General features: G+C 52.1%; 1 long non-coding RNA gene across 2 annotated transcripts; it reads left to right on the top strand.

Moving 5' to 3' along the window:
* The first annotated feature begins 9,802 nt into the window (after positions 1–9,802).
* Positions 9,803–15,509, top strand: LOC127492156 (uncharacterized). 2 transcript variants are annotated; one of them, XR_011379082.1, is made up of 3 exons: positions 9,803–11,879; positions 13,420–14,084; positions 14,431–15,509. It is a non-coding gene; the product is annotated as an uncharacterized lncRNA (long non-coding RNA). The 2 variants fall into 2 exon arrangements; XR_011379081.1 differs by lacking the exon at positions 9,803–11,879 and having other exon boundaries at positions 13,122–14,084.
* The last annotated feature ends 477 nt before the right edge of the window (positions 15,510–15,986 follow it).

Here is a 15,986-nt window from a genome sequence, read left to right as displayed (position 1 = left end):
AAGCTGGAGTCGGGAGCTGGAGCCGAGAATCATGGAGGCGCTCTGATGCGGAATGTGGGCAGTTAACCGCCGCAGGAAAAGCACCCTCCCTGACCAGTTTTTTTTTTTTTTTTTAATGTTTTGATTCTTTTAAGTAGAGAAGAAAAGTAGGAGTATAATATCTCAGATGTCGGGCCAGTTATACAGTTATTAAATGCAATTTTTTCAGTTGACTTAATAATTGCCTTATTGCATTTTGATATTTAATAAAAAGTAGTTTAATTGATTTATACCCTAACAGTCATCCTTTTACATATCACCAAAGCAACTTTTTTCCCTGTTAAAGTCTGGCTAAACTTTTCTGAAATGTTTGTTGTTCCTTAGTTCATTGAAAATGAAATTAGATTTTAAAAGCTAAGTGATGTAAAGTTAAGACAGAAGTCTAAAAAGTAGTTTAAGAATTTTAAAAAGTGAATTACGATATTACTCCGATTTCTAGCAGTCCGTGAGAAGAACAGAATAACGCCTTACACTGAGCGGTTTGGCATTGCCTGTAAGTCAGCATCAGTCTTACTGTTAAATGGAAAGTGATTGTCCTCACTGCCTCCCTACCTGGTGTCTAACGAGATGGCTTCCTTAGCATTTTCTGTAAATTCAGTTTTCAAACAAAAGGGAGCCTTTGAAAAGATGGAAAAAACAGAAACGAAAATATCTGTCATTAGTAAAACAGTACCGCCGAGAAGGGCTGTGATGGGGCGGTTTGAAGTCACCCCCGGGAACCGCCGAGATGACACTGTGGTGTGGACACTCACAGCTCTCTCAGCAGCTCCTTGTGAAGTCGAGGAGAGACGCCACCGTGTGCACTCCACCTGGACAAGTCGGTTCTGGCAGTGGTGGACAAGGGCTCTTTTCAACCTTGCTATAAAATTTTTCAGGAAATACTGGAATATGCTTTTTGTTGTTGTTGTGAGAGAAAACCCAGTGCTTGTGGTATTGCAGTAGAACATGCTTCCATTCAGAGGTGCAAGAGAGCATATGTGCCATCTGCACTGTCACACGTGTGTGGAAGCCGCACCTGGGCATTTGACCCATGCCACACAGCACATCTGGGAAGGAGGTGGTGGTCTGTGCCTGTGCTGAAGTCTGGCTGCTGTTGGGAGCGGCCGCGTTCCAAGCTCAGGCAAAGCAGGGAGTGCGCTGTGTGTAGCCACCCCTGCGCTTAGACTGCTTCTCACTGTTCCGTTTCAGAATGTGAACAGCCTCCTCCAGTGGCAGCAGTTACCACGGGGGAGAGTGAGCTGTCAGATTCAAGTCTAATCCGAGAACAATGCAAACTGCTTCCTTGTGTTTGGAAGAGTTCCGTTCCTTTTATTTTTTTGTATTTTTTTTTGAGAAATTGTGTTATTACTAAGTAAACATGTACTCAATAAATGTTTAGTTTCCTTACATGGTATGTCTGAATTATTTTGGCGGTTTAGAGTCCAGACTTGGATGCTTGTTGACCAGCAGTTCAGATGGAGGGGGCTGCCTAGCCAGCTGGCCAGCAGCCGAGCGCGGTCCTCGGGAGCCTGCATTCTGCCCGTTGCCACCCTCAGCCCGCGAGTGTGGCCCCTCATGGCCCAGGGTGACGGCAGATGCACAGAGGCTGAAAGACGTCTCTGTCCTAAGAGGAAGACTCTGGCCCTGCCTGCAGCAGTGCCCACCCCTGACTGTTCTTCAATGAAGGGAGCAGAGCCCTCGCGGTGGCTTCATGCTGGGAAAATCCCTCCCAAAGCAGGAACTGGCTGCTCAGCTCCATCAGGGAGCTGTGGGCTCCGCGCAGGGGGTTGGGGAGAACACAGCTAGGCTGGCCACACCCACGTCTTTACTGGCACAGCCCCAGGGAGCCCAAACTCTAGTTGTGGCAAAGAGCACACTTTACAGGACAGGGATGAACTTTGATTTAAAAAGACTCTGAGGGGTGCCAGATTCTGTCCCGGTTGCCCCTCTTCCAGTCTAGCTCTCTGCTGTGGCCAGGGAGTGCAGTGGAGGATGGCCCAAGTGCTTGGGCCCTGCACCCACATGGGAGACCAGGAAGAAGCACCTGGCTCCTGGCTTCGGATCAGCACAGCGCACCGGCCATAGCAGCCACTTGAGGGGTGAACCAATAGAAAAGGAAGACCTTTCTCTTTGTTTCTCGCTCTAACTCTGCCTGTCAAAAAAATAAATAAAAAAAAAAATAAAAACTCTGAAATGGGTTGGGGCTGTGGTGTGGTGGGTAAAGCCCCGCCTGCAGTGCTAGCATCCCATTTGGATGCTGGTTGGTGTCCTGGCTGCTCCTCTTCCAGTCCAGCTCTCTGCAGTGGCCTGGGAAGGCATTTGAAGATGGCCCAAAGTCCTTGGGCCCTTGCACTCACGTGGGAGACCTGGGGAAGCTCCAGGCTCTGGCTTCTGACTGGCCCAGCTCCAGCTCTCATGGCCATTTGGGGAGTGGACTAGTGGATGGAAGACCTCTCGCTCTCTCTGTCTCTGCCTCTGTAACTCTGCATTTCAAATAAATAAATAAATCTTTTTTAAAAAATAGGCTCTGAAATGTTGGGTTGCAACAGTTTCTCAGTTTGGCATATTTTTTTTAATATTTATTTATTTGAAAGAGTTACATAGAGAGGTAGAGACAGAGAGAGGTCTTCCATCTGTTGGTTCGCTTCCCAGATGGCCACAATGGCTGGAGCTGCGCTGTTCCAAAGCCAGGAGCCAGGAGCTTCTTCCAGGTCTCCCGCGTGGGTGCAGGGGCCCAAGGACTTGGGCCATCCTCCACGGCTTTCCCAGGCCACAGCAGAGAGCTGCATTGGAAGTGGAGCAGCCGGGACTAGAACCGGCACCCATATGGGATGCCGGCGCTTCAAGCCAGGGTGTTAGCCCGCATGCCACAGCGCTAGCCCTGGCATACTTATTTTTCTATTGTGCAGTAGATGGGGCAGTGATGTCAGCCACAGCATAAAGGGCTTTAAAAAATTGTCGAGGTGACATTGGCTTCCCAGAACTTTGAGGTGACAAATGTATTGCTGCTTCGTAGCCGTCTTTAAAGTCATGTCTTTAAAGGTTTTGTAAATTACAAAGTGTCCTCATTGAAACAGCCTTCAAAATACGAAAGGATGAAACGAATATGCAAAGAAAAGGCCTTCCTCTGAGTCCACAGCTGAGGAACACTGGGTGTCACTGGGTGTGTCCCCTGCCCCTTGCTGCACGTGTGTCCAGCGCTGCAGGGCCTCTTCTCCCTCCACACAGCCTGTCGCCAGGAGAAGGGGACTTTCCCTCGCCAGTTGGGTGAGGTCTGTCAGCACCAGTGTCAGTGTTCCACAGCCCCTCCTGCAGGTTGTGTCGTCCCCACATGTAACGGTGCAGTGCGTGCAGGCAGCCGAAGAGACCGTAAACCTTACTAATCGCGTTGTTCACGAAACGCAGCAATCTCTTAACACAATCCTTTGCGTCTTCCAATTTCCAGCGAAATACAACTGCTCTTCCATGCAGAACGAGCTGTCGTGTCCCACCCATGTTAAGATCCCGCTGTCGGTGCCGTGCCTGGCACCAGGTATGTGCGCATGCGCCATTGTGCAGAAGTCACATGCCTTGCTGAGGAAGGAAGCCATCAGCTCTCCTGTGGCCCGTCTCTTTTTCTTTTCTTTTTTTTGACAGGCAGAGTGGACAGTGAGAGAGAGAGACAGAGAGAAAGGTCTTCCTTTGCCGTTGGTTCATCCTCCAATGGCCACTGCAGCCGGCGCACCGCGCTGATCCGATGGCAGGAGCCAGGTGCTTCTCCTGGTCTCCCATGGGGTGCAGGGCCCAAGCACTTGGGCTATCCTCCACTGCCCTCCCGGGCCACAGCAGAGAGCTGGCCTGGAAGAGGGGCAACCGGGACAGAATCCGGCGCCCTGACCGGGACTAGAACCCGGGGTGCCGGCACCGAAGGTGGAGGATTAGCCTAGTGAGCCGCGGTGCCGGCCTGGCCGTTTCTCAAGCGGCTGCACTGACGTCTGCGGTTGCTGACAAACCTCCAGTTGTCGGAGCCACCGCTGCTTTGTGTGCGCGGCCCTTGGCTCCTGAGCCCTGCTCCCGAGTCCTGACGTGTCCTCAGGCTGGTCCTCCCGAGCTTCCCCTTCTGAACTCCAAACCCTGACCCGTCTTCACTCGGACGGACGGCGTTTCCTCGAGGTGCCACTCGGCTGCCCCGTCGGCTGCCAGTGGCTCCCACTGTTGTCAGACCTGCCTTGTGCTGACTCAGCACTGGTGACGGGGACCAGGCCTGGGGGCCACACGTTGCTGCTGCAGCTGCTGTCCACAGCCCATGTGTTTTGCTGCAGACCAGGCGCCTCTGTGTGCTCGGGAGCACTGCCACATCACCCCTTCCCTGTTTCTCTTCCCAAGTTTTTCTTCATTTCATTGGATCTTTCCTAGCAGAATTTTTTGCAAGAGCTGTCTATATTTTTTGTACGCGATTCTCATATCAAGGTCACCAGTGACTGATGCCACCCTCTAGTTGCTCGTCCTCATCTTAGTTGGGCAGTCAGCTGTGTGTGACGTGAGCGATGTGGGAGGCAGGGAGAGCGCTCTCTGCTGGTGCACTCCACAAGTGCCCAGGACGGCTTCCTCTGCCTTTGGGTCCTCAGCGGGTCAGGAGTCACCCTCCCAGGCTGGTGATGCGGGCACTCGTCTCTTCCTGGAAGCCCCTCCTGGCACAGCCAGGAGCACTGTTCCCCAGGTGCCGGGCATCCTTCTCCCCAACAAATATGCGCCCAGTTTGCCTACAGAAAAACCCACCCAGCCGGTATGTAACAGGGTGTAAAGGGGTACAGGTGACCTAAGGCACAGTAAGCCTGGCCAGTCACAAATTTCAGGGCGAGTGCGCCTCATTGTGCTCCAGGAAGCACTAGAATCTCCTCCCGCAGTCTGTGCCTCCGAGTCCAGCCGAATCATGCTCCGCAGCTACACTCCCTTGCAGGACGAGCTGTCGTGACCCACCCAAGTTAAGATCAAGCCACCCGTTCTCTTCAAGTTTCTCTAGAAAGTGCACGGATGCTTGAGGTGCGTTAAAACAAAACAGAGAAGCCTGCTCTTGTAGGGCCTACCGCCCAGTTTCGGTTGTGGCCGCTGCCTCTGACTCCCGAGTCCTCCCAAGCACAGCTCTCCTCTGGACGTAACCGCCCTGACCCATCTTCCCTCCACGACAGCAGTTCTTGAGAGTCAGTCTGCTGCTTCCTAAGCTGTCATGAGCTTAAACTTTCCCTTTACCTCAAAACTTATCCTTGTTATTCGGATTTGGCACCGTTGACAAGGACCGGACTTTCAGTAATAATAGCACGTTAAAAACTTCTGAAGGGGCCAGCGCTGTGGTGCAACAGGTTAATGCCCTGGCCTGAAGCACTGGCATCCCATATGGACGCCGGTTCAAGACCCGGCTGCTCCACTTCTGATCCAGCTCTCTGCTGTGGCCTGGGACTTGGGAGACCCGGTAGAAGCTCCTGGCTCTTGGCTTCAAATCGGCACAGCTCCAGCCATTGCAGCCATCTCTCTCTCTCTCTTTTTCTCTGCCTTTCCTCTCTCTGTAACTCTGACATTCAAATAATAATAAAAATAACAATAAACCTTCTGAAAACAGTCTCCTTGCCCAGAATGGACCAGGCACACATAGAATTTGTGTATGTACATGAACACCTTTTTGCAAGAATATTCTGTGTTCTTGGGGACATGTGTTTGCTGAAGAGCAAGGGGCTTTGGGGGATGCCCCGGGGCCCTGGGGCTGGTGATGTGACACCATGAAGCATGCCATCACAGACGAGCAGCCCCGGGACCCCAGGCGGGAGCCTTCATTGCTCTCCCGGTGCCCAGAACCCAGCAGAAAGTCTGCAGTCACAGGCTGGTCTCTGGCCCACACATCGCTGGACTGCAGTCCAACACAGGGATCAGCTGTGTTCCTGTCCCCATAGTGCACTTTGCCCTGGCCCGAGGAATGGCAGATACTCCTCAGCTGGGGCTGAAGGGTCAGCAGGCCCAGGCCCGTCTCAGAGTCTGTGATCTGGGCAGGCTCCATCAAAGGTCAAGGCTGGGCCCAGCCCTGGGGAGAGGAGACGTGGCTAATGTGGATGCCCTGAGCCATGTCTGTCATCCAGCAGGTTGTGGCAGCCCAGCTGGACCTGGTGGTGTCCACTGCAGTTGAGCACTTGAACGTGACGCATGGCGCACAGTTGCCTGCCACTCCCACTCCCAGCCCTCTGGGATCCAGCACGCAATGGCCATCCCAGGGACACAGCATGGTGCCAGGGGTGTCCAGGGCCAGGAGGTGGTGGTCTAGTTGCTGAACTCCTTCCTCTTACCAGGCTCTGTCCTGTTGGCACCCAGATGCCAGCCAAAGCCTGGGGGCTGGACACCTTTCCTACTCCCGAGGCAGTGGGCAGGGCGGAGGCTGGCACTAGTTTTCCTGTAGCCTGTCGACGGCCATGGGTGCATTGCTGGATTATGAGACGTGAGAAAAAGCCACTGAGGAGAGGCCCAGTGAGGTCTCCAAGGCTCCCAGGGAGGTACCACCTCATCTGTTCAGTGCCACCAGCGGAGGTCCTGTGGGGCCAGATGTGTGCCAAGGACATGATGACATCTCTCTTCTTTCCTGGCTCCCTGGGCCCCAGCTGCACACCGTGTTCACAGACGTCTCAGTCTTTTGGAGAATGGTTTTGGAGAACCGTGCAACAGCGTCGTTTTATGATGAGCTCTGTGACTGACACTCCTTTTCCCTGCGTGTCAGTCTGTCCTGCAGAATTCAGGTTTGTATCTGCCTTGCCCATGGGGGAGTGGGATCCATGGAAGAGCGAGAAGGTGATGAAAAGTCTGCACACAGCTAATCTTTGCTTTCCTAGGAGCAACCCGTAGGGTCTCGGGGCGCTTCGATTGGCCCAGGGAGTGGACTTGGCACTTCGGGCTGCCTTTGAGCTCCGTGCTGACCTGAGGGTCGTCTTCCTCAGACATCTGACTCATGTCACACGACTCCTGACTCAGCTGTCACAGAAATAGGTTTTCCTCCCTCTCATCGCTTACACCTAGCTGACCTGTGGTCAAGACACCAAAAATTAGGAAATGCATGCAGATACAAAGGAAGAGACGAGCCTGAGCTCCAAGACGACCAGGGCTCAGGTCAGCACGCGTCTTCGGGACATCCCTGCACACACCCTGCATATACTGTGAAGGGGCCAGAGCCTGCTCCTGTAGTGTAGGCGTTCTTCCGAGCTGAAGGCAGCCGAAAAGCAGCTGATGCAGGAAAACGCGTCTGCCCCCCTCGTCTGGCTACAAGCAGGACGGAAATTGTCACTTGTGAGGGATTTTGTCCCCTACAAGGAAACAAAAAACAGCTGTTAATCACCAGGGGTCCTGATGGCCTGAGAGGACGGGCCAGGAGGGTCCCTCATCACCCACTGCTGTCTTCCCACAGTTTACCAGCCCAGGACCCCCGCCTCTTCCCTTTGCCGTGTCACACTTATGTATGCATATATATACACAGAGATACATATATACACATACATACGTGCACCCGCATACACATATGCACATGTGCGTATGAATGTAACACATATACACATGTACGCCCAACCACACACATATGTAAGCACACATGCATACACACATACATGTGCAACATATATACATCCATGCATACATATGTACACATGAAAAAACATGCATGAACATATGCACACTCATGCATACACATGTACACATGCAAAACATCTACATGTACACATACATCTACACATCCACATGCATACATATGCACATGTATGCACATGTATGCACCTACAGTCACATGTATGTGTACACACATACATGCACATATATGCACATACCTACATATCCACAGTACATATATATGTATGTACAACATACGCATATACATGCACATATATACATCTATATATACATAGTCATGCTTACACATATATGTGCACACATGCACACAGCACACATCCACACACACATGTTAACATATACAATATATGCACACATGCACATCTGTACACACACTGAATACACATTCACACATATGTGTGCAATATATACATGTACCCATATATATACACCTGCATATGCACACATAGCTGCTCATGCATGCATGCATGTATGCACACACAATACAGATATTTACACATGTGCACTATATTCTCACACAATACATATTTACACATACATACATGCATGCATGCAGACATATGTGTGCACACATCGAGAGGACTTCAAAAGCTCACGGGAGAATGGAGTTAGGAGACAGGGTTCTTGGGGTGGGTGTTGTGAGACGGCGCCACGATGGGAGACGCAGGGCTCTGGGTGTCCTGGGAGCCCACTGAGTGCTTGGGTGCTCTGGCTCCCCCCCAGAGGAGGGCCTCCTGTCGTCAGTGCTGACCCTAAGGTCCCCAGGCCCTGCTCCCTGACTGAGCCCAGTGGGTGGACTGCTCAGCAGGGAGCTGAATCGGAGGTGGAGCAGCAGGGACTTTTTTTTTTTTTTTTAATTTATTTCCTAAAGATTACAGGTTTCCTAAGTACAGCTTTAGGAATATAGTGACTCTGCCCACCATCCCCGTCCTCCCACCACACTGCCACCCCTCCTCCTCGTCCCTGTCCCCTTGGCAGACCCATTCTCACAGCAGGGACTTGACCCGGTCCCATATGGGATGCTGGTGCTGCAGGGGGCACCACAGCCCGGCCTCAGATTTACTGAATTTCGAGTCTCACCTGCAGTGACCACGGCAGGGCCAGTCCGTGATCCTCATGGGCCTTAGTGGCCTGCGGTCTGGCCACTGTCCCCAGCCTGATAAAGAAGCGATTGTTGAAGTGCAGAGGAGCGTGACGAGCACCCACAGTTTTCACGAAGTCGAACGTCCTGATAGACCCTGATGTCGGGGCACAGATTTTCTGAGATTTTCTGGGGCCGCTGTTCCGGCAGAAGCTGTGAAAGTTTTCCTTGCCCAGCACCGGGGGATGAAGGCGTTTCCTGTCTGAGTAAGGAGGCGGTGACGGGAGCCTGTGCCGGGGGCTCGCGTCCTGCTGTCCTGGGTCGGGAGCCGAGGGCTCTTCATTTCACTGCCAACAGTTCGCTTCAGTCCTGAGGCTCCCCTAAGGCTGCGGATGTGCGAGTTCCCTTTGTGGGAGCCAGTTTGGGATGTCTCCTTAAACGGCACTTACTTCCCAGAAGACTACGTTATATTTTACAGTCGCTTATTGTCCCCATATTTTCTTTCACTTCTTGTTATTTGGAATAAGTTTTTTTTTTTTTTTGACAGGCAGAGTGGACAGTGAGAGAGAGACAGAGAGAAAGGTCTTCCTTTGCCGTTGGTTCACTCCCCAAATGGCCGCTGTGGCCAGTGCACCGCGCTGATCCAAAGCCAGGAGCCAGGAGCCAGGTGCTTTTCCTGGTCTCCCATGGGGTGCAGGGCCCAAGCACTTGGGCCATCCTCCACTGCCCTCCCGGGCCACAGCAGAGAGCTGGCCTGGAAGAGGGGCAACCGGGACAGAATCCGGTGCCCCAACCGGGACTAGAACCTCGTGTGCCGGCGCCACAAGGTGGAGGATTAGCCTAGTGAGCCGTGGCACTGGCTGGAATAAGTATTAATAATAGCAGTTTATCAGGTAATAGCTTCTAGCTCACTACTGTTGCGTCATCGCGTGCTGCTTTTATGTACGGCTATTTTCTGCTCTCTCCGTATCTCCAATAGCTGGAGTCCTTGTGGGCCTAATTTCTTGCTTCCGCTTATTTTTACTCATAGCTGATTCTTTTTTTTTTTTTTTTTGACAGGCAGAGTGGACAGTGAGAGAGAGAGACAGAAAGGTCTTCCTTTGCCGTTGGTTCACCCTCCAATGGCCGCTGCAGCCGGCGCACCGCGCTGATCCGATGGCAGGAGCCAGGTGCTTCTGGTCTCCCATGGGGTGCAGGGCCCAAGCACTTGGGCCATCCTCCACTGCACTCCCGGGCCACAGCAGAGAGCTGGCCTGGAAGAGGGGCAACTGGGACAGAATCCGGCGCCCCAACCGGGACTAGAACCCGGTGTGCCGGCGCCGCTAGGTGGAGGATTAGCCTAGTGAGCCGCGGCGCCGGCCTCATAGCTGATTCTTTACTCATGTGGTTTATAATTTTGGATTGTGAGATTGTATTCACTTGATCTTCATCTGTTAATTTCTCACTTTAGAATTTCCAAAACCAGAGACCGAATTTAAATCCCAACAGCAGGAAGTTAAACCTGCAGTTATGAATCACAGGAGAGACTTTATTTATCTAAAAGGCAGGGAGAGGGGGAGATTTTCCATCCTCTGGTTCACCTCCCAAATGGCCCTAACAGCCAGGGCTGGGGCAGGCCGAATCCAGGAGACTGGAGCCCCATCTGAGTCTCCCATATCGGTGCCCTGTGCCCAAGCACTTGTGCCAGCATCTACTGCCTTCCCAGGTGCATTAGCAGGGAGCTGGGTTGGGAGCAGAGCAGCTGGGAAACCAAAAGGCAGAGTGAGAGAGGGAGAGCGGTCTTCAATCCACTGTTTCACTCCCTAAATGGCTGCAAAAGCCAGGGCTGAGTCAGATGAAAGCCAGGAGCCAGGAGCTTCTTCCAGATCTCCCACGTGGACTGCAGGAGCCAGGAGCTTCTTCCAGATCTCCCATGTGGACTGCAGGAGCTTAAGCACTTGGGCTGTCTTCTGCTGCTTTCCCAGGTGCATAAGGAAGGAGCTGCATCAGAAGCAGAGCAGCTGGGACTCAAACTGGCACTCACATGGGATGCCTGTGTTGCAGGCGGCAGCTTTACCTACTACACCACAATGCCAGCTCCTCCTGTCTTCACGCTCTCTCTTTTTGAAAGATTTTTTTTTATTTATTCGAAAGTCAAAATTACAGATGGAAGAGAAGAGACAGAGAGAGATCATCCGTCCACAGGCTCACTCCCCAAATGGCCGAAAATGCTGGTGCTGAGCCAGGCTGGAGCCGGGAGCCAGGAGCTTCATCTGGGTCTCCCACGTGCAGAGACCCAAGCACGTGGGCCAACTTCCACTGCTTTCCCAGGCGCATTAGCAGGGAGCTGGACCGGGAGTGGAGCAGATGGGACTTGAGGTTGGAATCTGTCTTCTCTTAAACTGAGTGTGAGCTCTTTGTGTATTTCTGTTGCAAAGCCCTGCCCTAAGCAAGGTCACAGCCTTGATTCCTGTCCCAGAACTGTAGGTCATGTGCCCTCAGTCATGTGAGGACCGGCTGTTCTGTCTGGGAGCCTGCGACTGCAGCTGCTTAGTTAAAAAAATAGTGATTAGTGACCTCAGCCATGCATTGGGAAGGTTTGTTATGTTCCGTTTGTCTAGGTGACTTGTAGAATTTTCGACAATAGCTAGCCTGCTATTGCCTTCAAGCCCTACCTGTTTTTATTCCAGAATTCTCTCCAAATCTTGTTCTGAAGCAATGCAAGGTGTACTGTCTTTTGAATGCCCTTTATGTGTCTAGTCCTTTGTAGCAGTGAGCTCATGTTCTTGTCATCTTTGCTGTCGCGTCGGTCACTCTATTTGAAAAGGACCCCATCTCTGCCTCTCTGTTTCTGTTCTCTGAGTGTCCTGTATTGCGACCATCACTGTAAGCCGTCATTTATTTTCTGTTGCACTAAACCGCAGGTTCCATGAGGGTAAGAACTGTGTCCCTCCTAGTATTTATGCATCTCCTGTGAGCTCTTGGTAAGTGTTTGCCATACAGAGGAATATAATCCACAGTCTTGGTAACAGGAACCTGGGCCTGGGGGTGTGATGCGACTGATCCCAGGTTGCAGAGCCAGTCTGTGATGAGAGATGGAAGAGGAGACCCCAGGCCATGCCACGCTGTTGGCGAAGCTCTTCCTTTCATTAGTTTCTGGGAAGCCAAGGTGAGTAACTGCATTATGAAAGTGGCTTGATTAAATGATAACTGCAACAATTTTCTCACATCATTAATTTCAGATTACATCTGATTTTAACACAGAAGGATTAGAGAAACGTCGGAGTCAGCATGTCAGGGCAAAATGCTCAGGCCCTGTTGATGGTACTTTGTGTCAGATCTTTAAAAAAAAAACTTCCTTGAAAGGCAGAGAGAGAGAGAGAGAGACAGAGAGGGAATCTTCTGTCCACTGTTTCACTTCCCAAATGACTGCAGCAACCAGTGCTGGGTCAGGCCAAAGCTAAGAGCCCAGAACGCCCTCCAGGTCTCCCACGTGTGCAGGACTCAAGTCCTTGGGCCATGTTCCACTGCCTTCCCCGGGGCGTTAGCAGGGAGCTGGGTTGGAAGTGGTGTAGACTGGACTTGAACCAGTGCGCTGACATGGGATCTGGCGTCCTAAGAGCTGGCTTAACCCGCTGCGCAGTGCTGCCCCTGCTAGCTTTTGTCCTGTTGCTGAGAAGTAGGCAACTCGTGTTCTTTGGGAAGCGTAGTCTGCGTTCTCGCCCTAGTCAAGAGGAACACTGATAGTCGTTTCTCTTTCTTTCTCCCTTACTCTTCTTGCTGCTTGAAGAGATGGTTGGTTAACTATTTTATTTACCAAGTGCATTACAAAGCTCAATTTGTTATTTAAAAAAAAAAAAACCTGGAAAATCAGCAAATTCAAAATGTCCTATTCTTAAATCTTTAGAAACTCTAAAAGAGATAAAAGTTGTTCTGCTTTGGGTAATCTTTTGCTGTTTTCTATTTAAGTAAGATCACCCTTTCAAAAACCATTCATTTATTTATTTTGAAAGAGTTACAGAGGGAGAGGGAGGGGGAGGGGGAGAGGGAGAGGGAGAGGTTGCACTGTGGCACAGTGGGTTTCTGCCCTGGCCTGAAGCGCCGGCATCCCATATGGGTGCTGGTTGGAGACCTGGCTGCTTTACTTCCAATCCAGCTCTCTGCTGTGGCCTGGGAAAGCAGTGGATGATGGCCCAAGTCCTTGGGCCCCTGCACCCCTGTGGGAGACCTGGAAAAAACTCCTGGCTCCTGGCTTCGGATTGGTGCAGCTACAGCCATTATGGCCAATTGGGGAGTGAACCATTGGATGGAAGACCTCTCTCTCTCTCTCTGCTACTCCTCTCTCTGTTTAACTCTGACTTTCAAATAAATAAATAAATAAATCTTAAAAAAAAAAAAAAAAGGAGAGAGATTGATTTTTCTGTCATCTGGTTCACTCCCAGGTGGCCACAACACCTGGGGCTGGGCCAGGCAGAGGCCAGGAGCCAGGAGCTTCTTCCTGGTATCCCATGTGAGTGCAGAGACCCAAGCACGTGGGCCATCCTCCGCTGCTTTGCCAAGCACTTTAGCAAGGAGCTGGACCAGAACCGAAGCAACCAGGCTCCAACCAGCACCCATATGGGATGTTGGTGTTGCAGGCTTAACCCACTGTGCCACAGCGCCAGCCCCAAGACTACGTTATTTTAACCAGATAATATTTTCTGTAATAGAGGCTGACCTAGTGAACTGGACATGACATCAGCCGACCACTACCAAAAATGTCTGCAGGTGGATGTGTGTGTGTCAGGCTGGGATTCTCACACCAGAAGGGGAGACGCTGTGGGAGGAGGAGGAAGGACTCTTCGGGACTAGTCGGTAAGAAGGTGGGGGCCAGGCTCCCTCTGCTCATTCTCAGGTGGCGGCTGAGCCACGGGAGAGTCTTCCCTCTCTCAGAACAAGGACGTGGACCTGCGGGGTCTCCACCCACTTTCAGCCAGGAGGGATGTGACTCCCACTGACTGGAAGGATCATGCCCTGTGGAGCCTGAAGGATGCTCTTGAACCTGTAATGGTGATTTTAAGACGTTGTCTGCAGGGCCCTGAGATGTGGAGCTGGAGGCCGAGTTGGTGTCCACACTGGAAGAAGGGGGCTGCGGCTGTTAGGGGCTCCTGTGTCCCATGCCGAGGCTCAAAGAACAGCTTTCCACACTGGAGTCTGAGTGTAGCTTGCTCTTGGCAGGTTGTGGGTTAATGTTCGTTCTTAAACAATTGTCTGTTTTTTAGAGATCAAAGACAGGCAGACAAGAGTGATCTTTGACCTGCTGATTCAGTCTCCAGATGCCTGCTGCAGCCAGGACTGGGCCAGGCCAAAGCCAGAACACCGGCCCTCCATCCAGGTCTCTCATGTGGGCGACTGACAGGTGCCCTGGTGTCTGAGCCGTCACCTGCAGTCTCCTGGGCGGGGGGGGGGGGGGGGGGCGGGCATCAGCAGCCAGCGGGAATGAGAGGCAGGGCCAGGACTGGAGCTAGACTCTCGGGTACGGGATGCCGGCATCCTCAAGCATTGCACCGGATGCCTGCCCCAAGTCAATGCATGTTAGCTGCAAAAGTGGCCCACGAAATATGTTTTGGAGGGATACATGAATACATGAGGTGTATAGAGCTACTATTTAGGGGATGTAATGTTTCAGAAGTTTTGGAGAAAGTAAAAGTTTAAAGTATTAATTTCTGTGTACCTCGCAGGTTGTGAGTTCCCATGGGTGGCTGTGCCTCTTCCTCCTCACTCAGTCTTCCCATGCCCACATACCTACTCGGCACTTGGTGGCTGCCTTAGGAGACGCCGTGTGAGTGACCAGGGACGGGCGCCCGCTCCGAGTGACCGGGGCAGCTGCCTCCAGCACCCTGTGTGCTTTTCGATGCTGACAGTGGAGGCTGTGCACAGACTCCAGGGCAGATCTGACCCCTCCTTCCTGTCACCAAGTCCCTCAGACTTTTGAAGGCCAGCACAGCAGCACAGAAGCCTCACTACGGGTGGCAAGACCAGGCCTTAGAATCGATTCTGACTGCTCGCCTGCAGGACGCACTGGGGCCTGGCTCTCAGGCTGTCTCTCCCACGTGGGTGGCAGGGACCCAGGTACCTAAGCCATCGCCTGTTGCCTCCCAGGCTTCGCTTTAGTGGGAAGCTGGAACTGGGAGCAGAGCCAGGCCTTGAACCCAGGAACTTCAGTGTGGGACGGCGATATCCCAAGTGGCATGTTAACTGCTGCACCACACTCCCGACTCCTGAACTCTTGGTCTTCATCTGAGAATCATCTTAGGGAATAAGAAGCTGCTTGCTTGTGTCTGTAGCATCTGTGGAGTTAGTGCCACACTGAAAGAAACAGACCGGAGCCCGGCGGAAGTTGGGATTTGAGATTCGGGAGGAGTCATCATGCATGCAGAAGGCAAACGGGATTAACTGAACCACTGTGTGGACAAGCACCTGGGTGCTGCTGGGTGTCCTGCAGGGTACGAGGGTGCAGCCCTGAGCCTTGGCACCATTCCCCCCTTTAGAGCTCACAGTCCCTGTCCTGAGGGAGGACAGGCCGGCCCAGCAGAGGACATCCTGTGAACCACAGATGGAGAGGAGATGCCTGGTTATGTAAATGAGTTTTCTACTTTTGTAGGACCTAAACTGTAGTTCTGTCAGTGACAACTGAAGCCTGTAACTAACAGTCAAAAATAGTGATGCCAAGGCTGGAGCTGAATTTTCGGAGGCTATTTAAAAATGTGGCATTTAAATTTATACATGAACTGAAAAATGAAGCAAGTCCTGTGACACTTTGACAGGCTTAATCACTTCCCCTGTAACACAAACAGTAACCTAATAGCAAGATGCTAATCGCGCCTTGGTGCAGGTGCTGCTAATTAGCTATTGGATTAGGCTGCGATGTATTCTTTCCCTCACCTATGCACGGTGTTTGTACAAGATGCAAATGAGAGCTCTAAGCTGAAATGTTCAAGGGCCAAGCACGGGCTGACCTTGGAACAGGGCGAGGTCAGGGCGTGGTTGTCCTGCAGGTCTCAGCCCGGTTCCTGGTGCCCCTCCTGACAGTCCAGGGTTCCTCTCCACGGGGAGGTTCAGCTCTGGCCGAGTGACCAGGTGCAGAGTCGGAAGCCATTTCTCACGCCATCTTCTGCTCTTGGAGAGGCAGCAGCGGTCACTCGATAATTAGGGGTCATCATCCTTTGCTGGGCAGGTGTCTGTCACAGGCCTGTAGTAGGTAGTAGGGAGGACACGAGTATTTGCTGAATGAAAA

The sequence above is a fragment of the Oryctolagus cuniculus genome, chromosome 9, assembly GCF_964237555.1.
Source record: "Oryctolagus cuniculus chromosome 9, mOryCun1.1, whole genome shotgun sequence".
Classification (NCBI taxonomy): domain Eukaryota; kingdom Metazoa; phylum Chordata; class Mammalia; order Lagomorpha; family Leporidae; genus Oryctolagus; species Oryctolagus cuniculus.
Note: the sequence above shows the minus strand (reverse complement) of the source record. Positions and strands in the feature narration are given on the sequence as shown.